At 46.0% G+C, this 12752-nt stretch overlaps 1 protein-coding gene across 3 annotated transcripts in view; it reads right to left on the reverse strand.

The window, feature by feature from the left end:
- Positions 1–12752, reverse strand: part of Kif6 (kinesin family member 6) — a 391803-nt gene that overhangs the window by 112605 nt on the left and 266446 nt on the right. The gene's annotated exons all lie outside the window — the stretch shown is intronic.

Raw genomic sequence — 12752 nt, forward strand, 5'->3', positions numbered from 1 at the left:
CCCTTGCCTGAGAAGCCCAAGGACCCAGGTTTGATTCCCCAGGATCCACATAAGCCAGATGCACAAGGTGGAGCATGTGTCTGGAGTTCGTTTGCGGCAGCTGGAGGCCCTGGCACGCCAATTCTTTCTCTGTCTCTGCCTCTATTTTGTTCTCTCTTTCAAATAAATAAATAAACTAAATATTTAAAAAAAAATAAAATATACTTGAATGTCTAATTGGCATTTCAAGCATTCATACTTCAACTTTACTCCAAGCTGTTGCCATGTTAGTAAATGGTAGCATCGGCTCAATGGAGCCCCATCGCAGTTATGTTATGTGCCATTGTTTTTTTGTTTGTCTGGTATTCTTCCTCGAACTTATCACCATCTAAAACTGCTTGTATATACACATCTGCACTGTATGGGATGAACGCTCCACCAAGCCTAGGCTGTAGGCCACATCTCCACTGACAGAAGGGAGGAAGGAAGAGTCCCAGACTTATTAAAAATAGGTCCTGGGGCTGGGGAAAAGACTTAGCGGTTAAGGCGTTTGCCTGTGAAGCCTAAGGACCGTGGTTCGATCCCCCAGGGCCTGTGTAAGCCAGATGCACAAGGGGGCGCGTGTGTCTGTTGTTCGATTGCAGTGGCTGGAGGCCCTGGTGCACCCATTCTCTTTTTTCTCTCTATCTGCCTCTTTCTCTCTTTAATAAATAAATGAAAAATACTTTAAAAACAAGCAAACAAACAAACAAAAACAAAAATAGGTCCTCTGGTAGGTACCTCGGCCCCTCCATCTCACATCAATACCCAGGTGCTTCTTGGTGAAGTCTCTGAGCCTTTCTCATTCTCTCCACTCCCCACCCCCCCAACATCAGTGCTAAACACAGTCCCGGGCACCTGGCTGGGGTCACATGCTCACCCATATGTTCTGATGGGCACATCACTTCACTCTTCTGCTAGCTCTCTCATCGTCTGTGGTTGTAACTTGCTTCATTTTGCTTGCTGCCATTTTAAGCCTATGTACATAATTACTCCTAAGGATATAATTCAGACTAATTAGTACAGAGGAAAGGCAAAGGTGCTCACGGCACAGCCCCCTTTCCTGGGCGGAGCACTCTCTGTCCAGCGTTCCATCAGAGGGGGCTGGGGGTGGCTGGCGATGAGCATCTGGGCTGGCCGTTTGTGTACACACCACAGAGAGCAGAAGTTGGCATCCTGCATCATTTATGCCCCCGGGAAGGTTTGCGAGGAAGCACCGTCCTCTGTGCGCTGTCTGCCGAGGGCAGAGTGGAGCACAGTCAGCCCTGGGCCAGTCCGCAGACCCTCTCCCCTGCTTCCCCTGGGGCACTGCGTGAGGAGGGAGGAACATGTCTAAGGTTCAGCTTTACCTTTTCTAATGCTCAAGATCAAGCTTGCCCACCACAGAAAACAACGCCTCCCACACTTGTTTTACTGCACAGTTATGTTGAGGATAGACATGTAACTCTGTAGCCAGCCTGTTTATGTCATTTAACATAGCCTCGTAATTCTACTGAGGAGATGGCGCCAAGGTTAAAAGCGTTTGCTTACAAAGACTGCCCGCCTGAGTTCGACTCCTCAGTACCCATGGAAAGCCAGATGTAGAAACTGCACACTCATCTGGAATTCATTTGCGGTGGCAAGAAGCTTTGGTGTGCCCATATTCTCTCCCTCTCTCTCTAATAAATAATAAATAAATAAATAAAATATTTTAATATTACTTCATAGTCCCTTCGTAGCACTTACAAGTATCTTCTTTTGTAGCTCTAGACTCTATCACCCTGAAAGTCTGCTCCCTGGCATTTGACATTTTTACATTGTTCCACATGTATGCTATATAAACATGGCTGCAGAAACTGTTTTGGTACAGGAAAGATCATTCTACACTCAATCACTTCCACAAGTATTTACAGTGCCCACTGTATGTTAGTTACTGCTCTTAAAGTTGGGAATATGGCGGTATGCAATTATTTCTTTTATTATTTTAAAAATATTATTTATTTATGAGAGAGAGAGAGAGAGAGAAAGAATGGGCACACCAGAGCCTCCATCCACTGCAAAAAAACTCCAGATGCATATGCCACCTTGTGCATCTGGCTTATGTGGGTCCTGGGGAATCAAACCTGGGTTCTTAAGCTTTACAGGCAAGTGCCTTAACCACTAAGCCATCTCTCCAGCCCACCCTTTATTTTTTTAAAATTTATTTATTTAGTTACTTATGAGAGAGAATAAGCATACTCGATCTCCAACTGGTGCAAACAAACTCCAGATGCATGCACCACTTTGGGCATGGGTACTTGGGAATTGAACCTAGGTCATCAGGCTTTGCAAGAAAGTGCTGAGCCCTTATTTTCATTAGAGACCTTATAGCATACTGAGGTCAACGGAAAACAGAATGAGATAAACACACACTTTCAATCTACTCCATGAAGAGGTATGGAGCACAGTAAGAGACTAGGAAGAGGAGAACCATGAGGGCGGCTCCTGTACTTAGGGGTTGGAAGCTTTCTTCCAGGAGCTGCATCTGCTCAAAGGCATGGTGGAATATTTGGGCACGAGGGCTTCCCAGAGGGCGCCTCAAAACTAAACCTCTTGCATTCCAGGAAGTCAGTCAACTCTCTGAGAGTCCCCTAGAGAGAAGACCCCGGTAAAAGTGTGCCCTACCAGCGGTTGCTCATGAGCTCGGTATGTGATTTTTCTGGTGGGAAAGTAGAAGTGAGCAGACCTGCGTGTGAGCATCCGGTTGCACGTGTCTGCATGGGTATAGTGGGGCAGGGCCTGGCTATGGAGAAAACCTAACTGAAAGATGGTTCTGGAAAGGATGGCGGAAACACTTCCTATTTCTGACACCTACTACGTGGGTCAGTAATATGTAATGGGGGAAAGGATGGGCTCAATCTTTCCAGAAGAGCTTGTGGAGACTGAGGGCCCTGAAAGGAAAGGTCTGGGCTGACTGCTCACAGTGTGGCTGGCCCATGGTTTGAGCAATCAGGCACCATAACGAATTCCAACTCCTACCGATAGGTGGCGCACTCAGTTGCCTCATACATGAACGGGTTCTAAAGAGTGGGCTTTGCTGGCTGTTTGGAGAACCTTGCATCTAGGAGGCCCTGTGCAAATGCATCTCTCTTTTTTGCTCTCTTTTATATCTAGATAGAAAAGAATTTGGGTTAGTAATAGGTGGGCCATCGTGTCTAGCACTGAAAATGCTCAAGGTAAATTGCGTCTCAAAGTCCCCACAGCTGTTGACCTACCAACATTTGGGTTGGAGTTCTATGATGTGCAGTAATAAAATTATTTTACTGCATGTAAAATAATTCCCATTTATGTTGACAGAAAAACTCTAGGAAAGGCGTTTGGGGGCCCAGGTAGATGTCTAATAATAGGCAAGGCGACCCAGGCATCTGTACTGATATTAGACTTAATTGCTCTTTTCCTCATTTAAAGAGGACTGACTTGAAAGATAAAGCTCCAATCATGTCCCCTTACCTTTCTGAGTTTGACACTGATAGAGGACTGGATGAATACCATGTGTGCACTGGACATTTTCGGCTATGAAAAGGAATGAATTTATGTTTCTTGTAGGAAAATAGACACAATTTATCATAGCAAGCAGATTAAGCTACTCTCAGAGACAAATTTCCTCTATGTGTGGTTTCTAGATTTTGTATAGATATGTAAAATCGCGTGTGTGTGTGTGTGTGTGTGTGTGTGTGTGTGTATGACAGGAATGTAGACATGAGGGAGCCGGGCGTGGTGGCACACACCTTCAATCCCTGCATTCGGGAGGCAGATCACCATGAGTTCAAGGCCACCCTGAGACTACAGAGTGAATTCCACATCAGCCTGAGCTAGAGTGAGACCTTACTTTGAAAAAGCAAGAAAAATAAATTAAAAAAAAAATAAAGTAGATGTGAAACTGACTAGAGGAACAAAGGGGACAAAGGGTGTTATAAGGAAGTTTGGATATGCTCAGTGTATAATGTATGTTTGTATGAGAGTGCCGTTAGGTAACACAGGACCATGACTGATGAATACATATAATGAAAAATTCAACACACACATAAAGAAATGGACAAAAAAATAAAATCTGATTCTTTCTTCAAACCAGAAGCAGCACTGGATTATGGGGAAGGACGCTCAGGGTATGGGGGCCCTGATTTTCCCATGTGGCACAAGTCATGGGAGGAAGAGGAAAGAAAGGATGCGAGAGGTTAAAGTAGCGTGAAAAGAAGCATCTAGATTGGAGTCAGCCTCGCGTGCGTCTGTCATGGGACGCGTTTGCTGGCCGATGCGCCAGGAAGCAGTGCCTGTGGGTGGCTGGTGTGGTCTGCTATGGGACCTTCCTCCTGCGCTTGGCTCCGGAAGGAAGCTGCCTTCCTCCCTCACTGGGCCGACTAATGAGCTCTGGGGAACCTGAGGGGGGCAATAATTGGATCTCTGGGGTAAAGAATGTGAGGAGCAGGCCCGAAAGTCCCCTCTGGCTGGGCTTCCTCTTGTCACAGACAGCTAGTCTTTGAACTTGTCATTATGAGTCATGGGGGTCCCAGTCTGGTGCAACAGTGACTCATTTTAACTAAATTATCAACGTTTGCCCTGTAAACCAAAGGCTATGATCAACCACTCTGCATGAAAGGACGAGAAAGGAACACTTTTATTAGGAGAGCAGGATGTTGGAGAAAGAGAGCAAACCGTTCTATGCTTTCCAGACGTGTGGAGCGAAGTCAAGATCGAGCCGCAGGGAAGGCCAGCCACGAAGCACACAGGGAAAGGCGACGGCGCGGCAGGCAGAGCACCAGGATTGCTCATTAGAGAATGGACGCGAAATCAGCCACTGCAGCCAACGGCCCGAGATTCCAACATGATTCCTGGACGTCCTCCCCTCCCCGGCCACCTCCAGCTTACTTGGACCTACTGGAATTGAGGTCAAGGAAGAATTCTCTGCCTTGGGGTTGACTGAGCCCACAGCTTTAATAAAAAGAGTCACTAAGTTGCCTAAAGCTAATTATGCACACGCATGGACTCGCAGACGTAGCAATCACGCGAAACAAAGGTGATCGATGGGTGTGCGGAGTAAGGAGAAGTCGGCGGTCTTCCAGCATTACCAAGTCTGCCCCGGAGGGCATCTGCTACAGGAGCGGTCTTTGGCTGAGGAAACTGAGGTGCTATTACCTCTCCTACATTTGCTAAGAGTGATTTGACATGATGGCTCTTCTCTGATGTCTCGATATGATTAACACTGCCAGGACTACAATAGGGAGAAACAGGCTCAGAAGCACAGAGATGGGCTACGCAGTTTCAAGAGCTTGTGTTTTTTTTTTATTATTTTTGCCAGAATTGGTTTGGGGTTTCTGGTCAGCTCTTTTTAATAGCTATACCACCAAAGATGAAAGCAGACGCTACACAGGGACCTTGGCTCTGGATTTAAACTGTTTGATTTCCAAAATTTTACATCCTTTCCAAATTATTTTCCACTTAAAAAGTGCTTTAACTTGCTTCTTGAATCCATTACTTTTTGTCCCTTCCACAGACATAATGCTTACCAGAAGGGCATCTCTTGTTTCTTAAGTCCTCCAAATAAAGTCCATTCATCAGTCACTCAATAGGTTTTCAATCCTTATCCTCTCTGCCTTGTGCTAATCCCTGGAGCTGATCAAGAATCAATAAAATCCATGCAAACTAGAGGCAGGACGGTGCGGCTACCCCTCACCCTCTAACTGGCAGCTGTACTTTATACTTTTCAGTTTTTAGAGCTCTTGCCTGCTGCGATACCTGAGTGTCCCTTAGTCACTAGCGTGTCCTCTGGGATTTTGGTATACTGCAGTATACGCCACATCAGAGGATGGCATGATGGGACCAGACAGGAAGGAGCTTCTGGTTGCCTGGCCCACGCGTCGCCACCAAGCCCTTCACCTCCCTCCCAGGTCATTCTGCGCCATCATAACACGGTGCGGGCCGGGCGTGGTGCTGCGTGCCTTTCATCTCAGCACTTGTGAGGCTGAGGTAGAAGGGCTGTCATGAGGTTGGGGTCAGCCTGGGACCAAAGAGTGAGTTCTAGGACAGCCAGGGCTAGGGTGAGACCCTACCTCAAAAAAAAAAAAAAAAAAAAAAGACAAAACAAAAAAAAAATACAATGCAAGATGAGTAAATAATTTAAGATTTTCTAGTATAAATGCTTAAGGTGTAAAAAGAAAAAAAAAATTAAATGTTTCTAAAATTACTTAAGCATTTTACCGTGTTTATGCTAAATCTTTGTGTTCTTTTGTATATTTCATACATTCAGAACAACTCAGTGGTTATAGTAGATTTTTTTCATAAATTTTACAATTTTTTTTTTGAGGTGGGGTCTCACTCTAGCCCTGGAATTCACTATGGAGTCTCAGGGTGGCCTCGAACTCAGGGCGATCCTCTTACCTCTGCCTCCCGAGTGCTGGGATTAAAGGCGTGTGCTGCCACGCCCGGCTTAATTTTGTAATTTTTTTTTAAAGCCAAGTATCACTCTAGCAAGCCTGACCTTGCAAGTCACCGTAGTCCCAAACTGGCCTTGAGCTCACAGTGACCGTCCCACTTCATCTTCTCAAGTGCTGGGATTAAAGGTGTGCGCCACCACGCCTGGTTAAAACGTATAATTATGAAACACACACATATATGCCTTCCAGTAACTCAGTTCAGCACTGAAAATATTGCCCTTTATGCACCCATCTTGACAAAACTGGCCGATTTCATGTTTATGTGTCACAATAGAAGCAATGAAAGTACACATGTGCCATAATACAACAGTGACCCGCCATTGGATGACCAAAGTGACATATAGCACACACACACACATGCACACGCACACACATGCACACACACAAAGATGTGTCCAATGGATCAAAGTTTTTTATTGCTCCCAGTTTTACATTTAGAGTAAATTGATTAAACTTAAAAACTCGAAACCTTAGCTGTGCTGGCCACACTGGAAATGTTCCACAGTAAGAGCGAGTGACTGCTGTGCTGGCTTGTCGCACTCATCCAGCCAAGGGAGCCGATGGCTACCATAGTGGATGGTTGGGCTACAGAGAATAGAGAGGCCTTATATCTAGGATCCTGGTCTTCTTGGCAGTTCAGAAGCTGGGTGATACATTTCTAGTTGAAGAACATGTGTAAGAAAGTTTAGGTGGGGGGCGGGGGTGTGACCTTGGACGGCTGCTTTCTCGATGAAGGGACAAACGAGAAGGAGATTGGCTGCCACCATTCTTTCTGTTTTCTTCCTGCCTTGAATGTGATTATTACGCAATTTCCGGAGCTAGAGCAGACATGTTGTCACTGTGAGGCAAGTCAAATGAGCACGAAAACCAACATGCTCAGAACGATGACCTGAAATTCTGAGCTCTTGGACTGACTCTGAGACCAACTACAATGACTGTCCTTATAATGTAAGTCATTAATAGATGACAGTTGTAGGTGAAATCATTCTTCATTCCTTTGAGCTGGGAAGAGAGCCAACAGGCATCCTGATTAGGGTTGAGATGTATATAGAAGGATTACCATGGATAAGTTTATAGAGACAGGGCAGAGCCAGGAGGACCAATCAAGTATGTCAACGGAGTCCCCAAAGCAATGCACCTATCCTTGCCTTACAGATCTCGTCACGCTATAGCTTTTCTCCTGTGTGTGCATGCGTGTGTGTGCTGCATGTGTCCATGCGTGTGCCCTTGCTTGCCTGCGGAGGCTGAAATGAAACGTGGGATGTCTAGCTCCGTTGCTCTTCTTCTCCGTCTTGTTTGGGGCAGAATCTCTTTTTCACTAATTGCGGGGCTGGTGGAGCTCCGACGCTTGTCAGGCCCCTGTGGAGCTTGGGTGACGTTACGTGAGTGCATGACCACACCCAGCTGTCTTACATGGCATCTGGAGATCTGAACTCAGGCAGTCTGAGGCCCCCTCAGGACCTCATGCTTGGTCAGGAAGCACACTTAACCAGTGAGCCACCTCTTCAGCTCCTTAACTTTTTAAATTTAATTTATTTATTTAAGAGAAGGAGAATGGGTACACCAGGGCTTTTATCCATTGCAAATGAACTCCAGATGCATGCGACCCCTTGTGTGGCTGGCTTTATGTAGCTACTGGGGAATTGAACCTGGGTCCTTTGGCTTTGCCAGCAAGCACCTTTTAATGGTAGTTTGTATAAATGTCTTCTTTTCTTTTCTTTTCTTTCTTTCTTCTTCTTCTTCTTCTTTTTTTTTTTTTTTTGGTTTTTCAAGGTAAGGTCTCTCACTCTGGCTCAGGCTGACCTGGAATTCACTATGTAGTCTCAGGCTGGTCTCGAAGTCACAGCGATCCTCCTACCTCTGTCTCCCGAGTGCTGGGATTAAAGGCATGAGCCACCACGCCCAACTCTTATTTTCTTTTTTCTACTAGATTTTAAGCTATGTGAACTTGTATGGAGGAAGACTCAATAAATATTCATTAGCTGTCGACAAGATAGAGTTGGCGGTATCAATGTGAGATTGAGTTTTTAGCATGGATCAAATATTTAACATTATGTAAAATTAGCAAACTAAACCCTCTGAGAAGATTTATCAAGGGTTACTATATTAATATGTCAAATAGAAAGCCCTTGATCTACGTTTATATCCTATGAATTCCTGAAAGGAAAAGGGCCCCAGTGAATTAAAATTTGCCCAATGGCCTCTCCTTTCAAGCTACCTCCAGGTGGCACCTTTATCTGTCCTGTGACATTGATTCCCGTTTTCATCCCTTGCAAGGTGTAACATGCAACCCTGAGAGGTCGTCATGTTATTTTTCTTAAATAAGAACCCTGTCTTCTCCTCTCTATCTCACGTCCACAGTATGAGAGTAGGTTTCCAACTCACAGCTTGAATATGCTGTGGACCCCCGTCAGCTCTCTAGACTCATCAGCCCTGACTACCCAGCTAAATCACCCTGGTAATGTTAGTTCAATAATGTGTGTGTGAGATGTGTGTGTGCGTGTGTGTGTGTATTCATCTGTGAGAGTGTGGGTACGCATGTGCCATTGTGTGCACGGGCGTTGGTCTAGATTTTCTGCCTCTGCCTTGTTCTGAGCCAGGGTCTGTTGTGGTTTGCCACTGCATTCTCCAGGCTGGCTGGTCCATAGGTTTTCAGGGGTCCTCATGTCTCTGGCCCCTCTCACTGTTGCTGCATGGGGATTACACGTATTCATGCCATGGCGTCTGACTTCATGTGGATTCTGGGACCTCACACTCAGGGTTGAATTTTCTGAATTTTTCAAATCTTAGTAAGAGGGAAGAAAACACTTTTATCTCCACATCCTGATCATATGTATTTTTCAAAACATTATCCAGACATGTATTCTGTGTAGATTCTCGGAATATTTTAACTTTTCTTTTCGTTAGCTTTTGGAAGTAGGGTCTCCACTGTAGTCTAGGCTGACCTGGAATTCACTATGTAGTCTCAGGCTAGCCTCGAGCTCACAGCAATCCTCCTACCTCTGCCTCCCAAGTGCTGGGATTAAACGCATGTGTCGCCATGCTTGGCTATTTTAACTTTTACAGAGACAAGAAAAAAAAAAAAATTTCTAACCTACCAAGAGATAATTCCCATTATGTTTGAAGGTATTTTCTCCCATACTTTTTTCCATGTGTGTCCAGATCCACGTAACACAGAGGAAGCAATAAACAAAATCTTTTTTACTTCTAATCTCATGAGACATTTCCTGTATAACTCAAATTCTTCGAAAGCATTTAAAAACAACAGTATGATATCATACTGGTTGACCACTCTTAAGCCTGTTTCGCCATAGTTTTAGGTTAATGCTTCTTTTCATATTTCTCATGGTGGCCACCAGTTGTCTTTTGAATTAAATAAAAATTTCCAGAACTTGGGGCTGACTGGTTAAGGCGCTTGCCTTCAAAGTCTCAGGACCCAGGTTCGATTCCCCAGTACCCATGTAAAGCCAGATGCATAAAGTGTTGCATGCATCTGGAGTTCATTTGAAGTGGTTAGAGGCCCTGGAACACCTATTTTTTTCTCTCTCTCTCAAATAAAGAAATAAAAATAAAATATTTAAAAATATTCCAGAACTTGGACCCCATTGGGTGTTATCATCCTGCATCTGCCACTCGCTGGTGTTTCATGTTGTAGCCAAATAAACAGGATCTGCCTTCCCACGTAGGATTTTCCTCTGAGTCACCATCCACTTGCCATCTCCTCCTCCATCCCTACATCTCTGACAAATCACTGCTGTCCTAAACATTTGCTTCAAGTGTCACTGATCAATCTCCGCCAGTCTCTCCTAAAACCTCACGTTACCTTGTGCATTTGGAGCACACACTGGTGGCCTTGCCTCTGGAGTTGGCCTTATCATGCCTCCACGACATGTATGTCAGGGTCTGAACCCACCGAAGTGGCCATCACGGCGGGGGGGGGGGCAGAGAAGGAGGACCAGAGCCAGGGGAGAGGGCTCCTTCATGCTGGACGAAGCTCAGCCTCGGAAGGGAGGTAGGAGGTGGTGCCGTTCTGGTACTTAGAAGAAGGCTCTGGTTAACAAGACAGACTATCAGGCATTTGGAGACCATCTGCAGCTCCATCCTAAATGAAAACATATTTATTTTGGCTGCAGACTATCCGGAGGATGAGGGAACCTTGCGCATATGGGAGGCTTACCCTCCTCTTGGAAAAAATGATCTCAATGAAATGCAATGGCTGCTTTGGATTAGCCAGTGGGTTAGGTATGGTCCTGTGCACTGACTTCAGGGTCCTGGGGAAACACCCTTACTTTGGACCAAATGTTCCTTCATCTCACATAGCAAGAAAAGAAAAATCATGGGCATCTTTCTTTTCTTAAAAAGGGAAGGGTGCAACACCAAGTGGTCCCATACCTCTTTGTCCTCAGCCGGGGGGTGGGCTGTGGGTGGGGATAACTCATGCCCACAAGGCCTGCATAGTAATAAGTAGGCTGACAAGTCCAGGCCAGGCCAGGTGGGAGGCTGACAAGCTCCCCTGGGTGAGCGAGGCTCATGTTAACAAGAACCCCCAGGGTCTCGGGTCACCTGACTGTGGGAGAACATTACAGCCTGCCAAATTCAGTGCAGTGACATATCTGTGATGGATGAAGGTCTTTTAAGAACTGCAGTTTGGGCTGGAGAGATGGCTTAGTGGTTAAGTGCTTGCCTGTGAAGCCTAAGGACCCTGGTTTGAGGCTTGATTCCCCAGGACCCATATTAGCCAGATGCACAAGGGGGCGCACACGTCTGGAGTTCGTTTGCAGTGGCTGGAGGCCCTGGCGTGCCCATTCTCTCTTTCTCTCTCTCTGCCTCTTTCTGTTTGTCTGTCACTCTCAAATAAATAAATAAAAAATAAACAAATTTAAAGAACTGCTGTTTTGGTATTTTGTTAGAAAAGAGAAACAAACAAACAAACAAAAAAAACCAAACTGTTTTTGTCACAATGCTTGACTGAACACAGGCCCCTGAGCATGCTGGGTAAGGTAAGTCCTCCACTGAGCAGAATCCCCAGCCAAGACCTGCTCTTTCAGAGTCGCCCTTTTACCTTTATGCACATGCAGCCGGGGGTTGCTGACATGGCTATCCTCGCTTAGAGCAAAGGAAAGTTTACGTGGAAATCGGGCTTTGGATGTGTTTCCAGTTGCCTACTTTTTCCAGATATTTTTTGGCATCGCCAGCTGTGAGGCCGTTTCTCAGTGCCAGGGCACGGGCACGTTCTGCTGCTTCAGGAGCTGGGCAGGGACGTCACATTCTGGGCGGCCAGCATCCCTGGCCAGGAAGAAAGGCAGATGTGACCGCCTAGCGTGACACCGCTTTCAGACGACAGATCTCTTAAGAAGAAATCGAAGCGATGGTGTTGTCAAAGGCAGCGCAGGCAGCTGTCGGATGAGAAACTTCTGCGTTGTCTGCCTTCTTCCTCTTCCTCATCACTGGCGTTTAACTGGCCACGACGACTCCTTTGATGCCCCTTGCCCTGGCTCTCTCCTGCCGGGCAACTCTTGTGCCCAGCCTTTCTACAGACCTCCATTTCACACCTAAGCTGAAACAATACCTTCGCTGACTTTAGTGTATGCTTGTCAGAGACGGCATTGCAAGACGCATCTGAAACTGCACGCATGAACATTTTCAGAGGTTTCCTGGTGTTTACAATACCATGTCCCCACCTTATGCATTTAACCAATAAGCCCCAGCGTAAGCTCCCCCACCCCACCCCACCGGACAGGGCACCACCCTGCGCTCTACTTGCACTCAACAGACATTTCAGACACAGCATCCACTTTGCCCATGCCCACATGAGTCCCTATTCCGCAAATGTTCTTCCTTACCTCTGTTCAGCGACTTTGTTTCAAAAGCCATCTGAAACGGCGCTGCCCTGAAGCCCACACTATCCCCGCAAGCACGGTCTCCCTCCTTCCTTTCCATGGCCCAGCACGTTTCATCCATCATGTTCCCTGGCAACCACTTTTTTTACTTTTGTTCCCATCTCTGACCTCTCTGTGAGCCGTCTGACCTGAGGAGTTTGTACTCCAGGACCCAACACAGACCTTCCTAGGTGAGGTATTCACTTATGTCTGTTGAAAATATAAACTTGGACATGCAGGGCACTATTCTGACAGTTTGCATACTAAGGCTGGTTTTTCTTCTTCCCTTCCTTTCTCTCCTTTTCAGACACCAGATTCTACAGGTATTGGACTATCTGAGGCAATGCATAATAACAGTCCCTCAGTTATGAATCAAAGATAAAAACAGTAGAGGGCTGGAGAGACA

This window comes from Jaculus jaculus, chromosome 8, assembly GCF_020740685.1.
Source record: "Jaculus jaculus isolate mJacJac1 chromosome 8, mJacJac1.mat.Y.cur, whole genome shotgun sequence".
Taxonomy (NCBI): Eukaryota; Metazoa; Chordata; class Mammalia; order Rodentia; family Dipodidae; genus Jaculus; species Jaculus jaculus.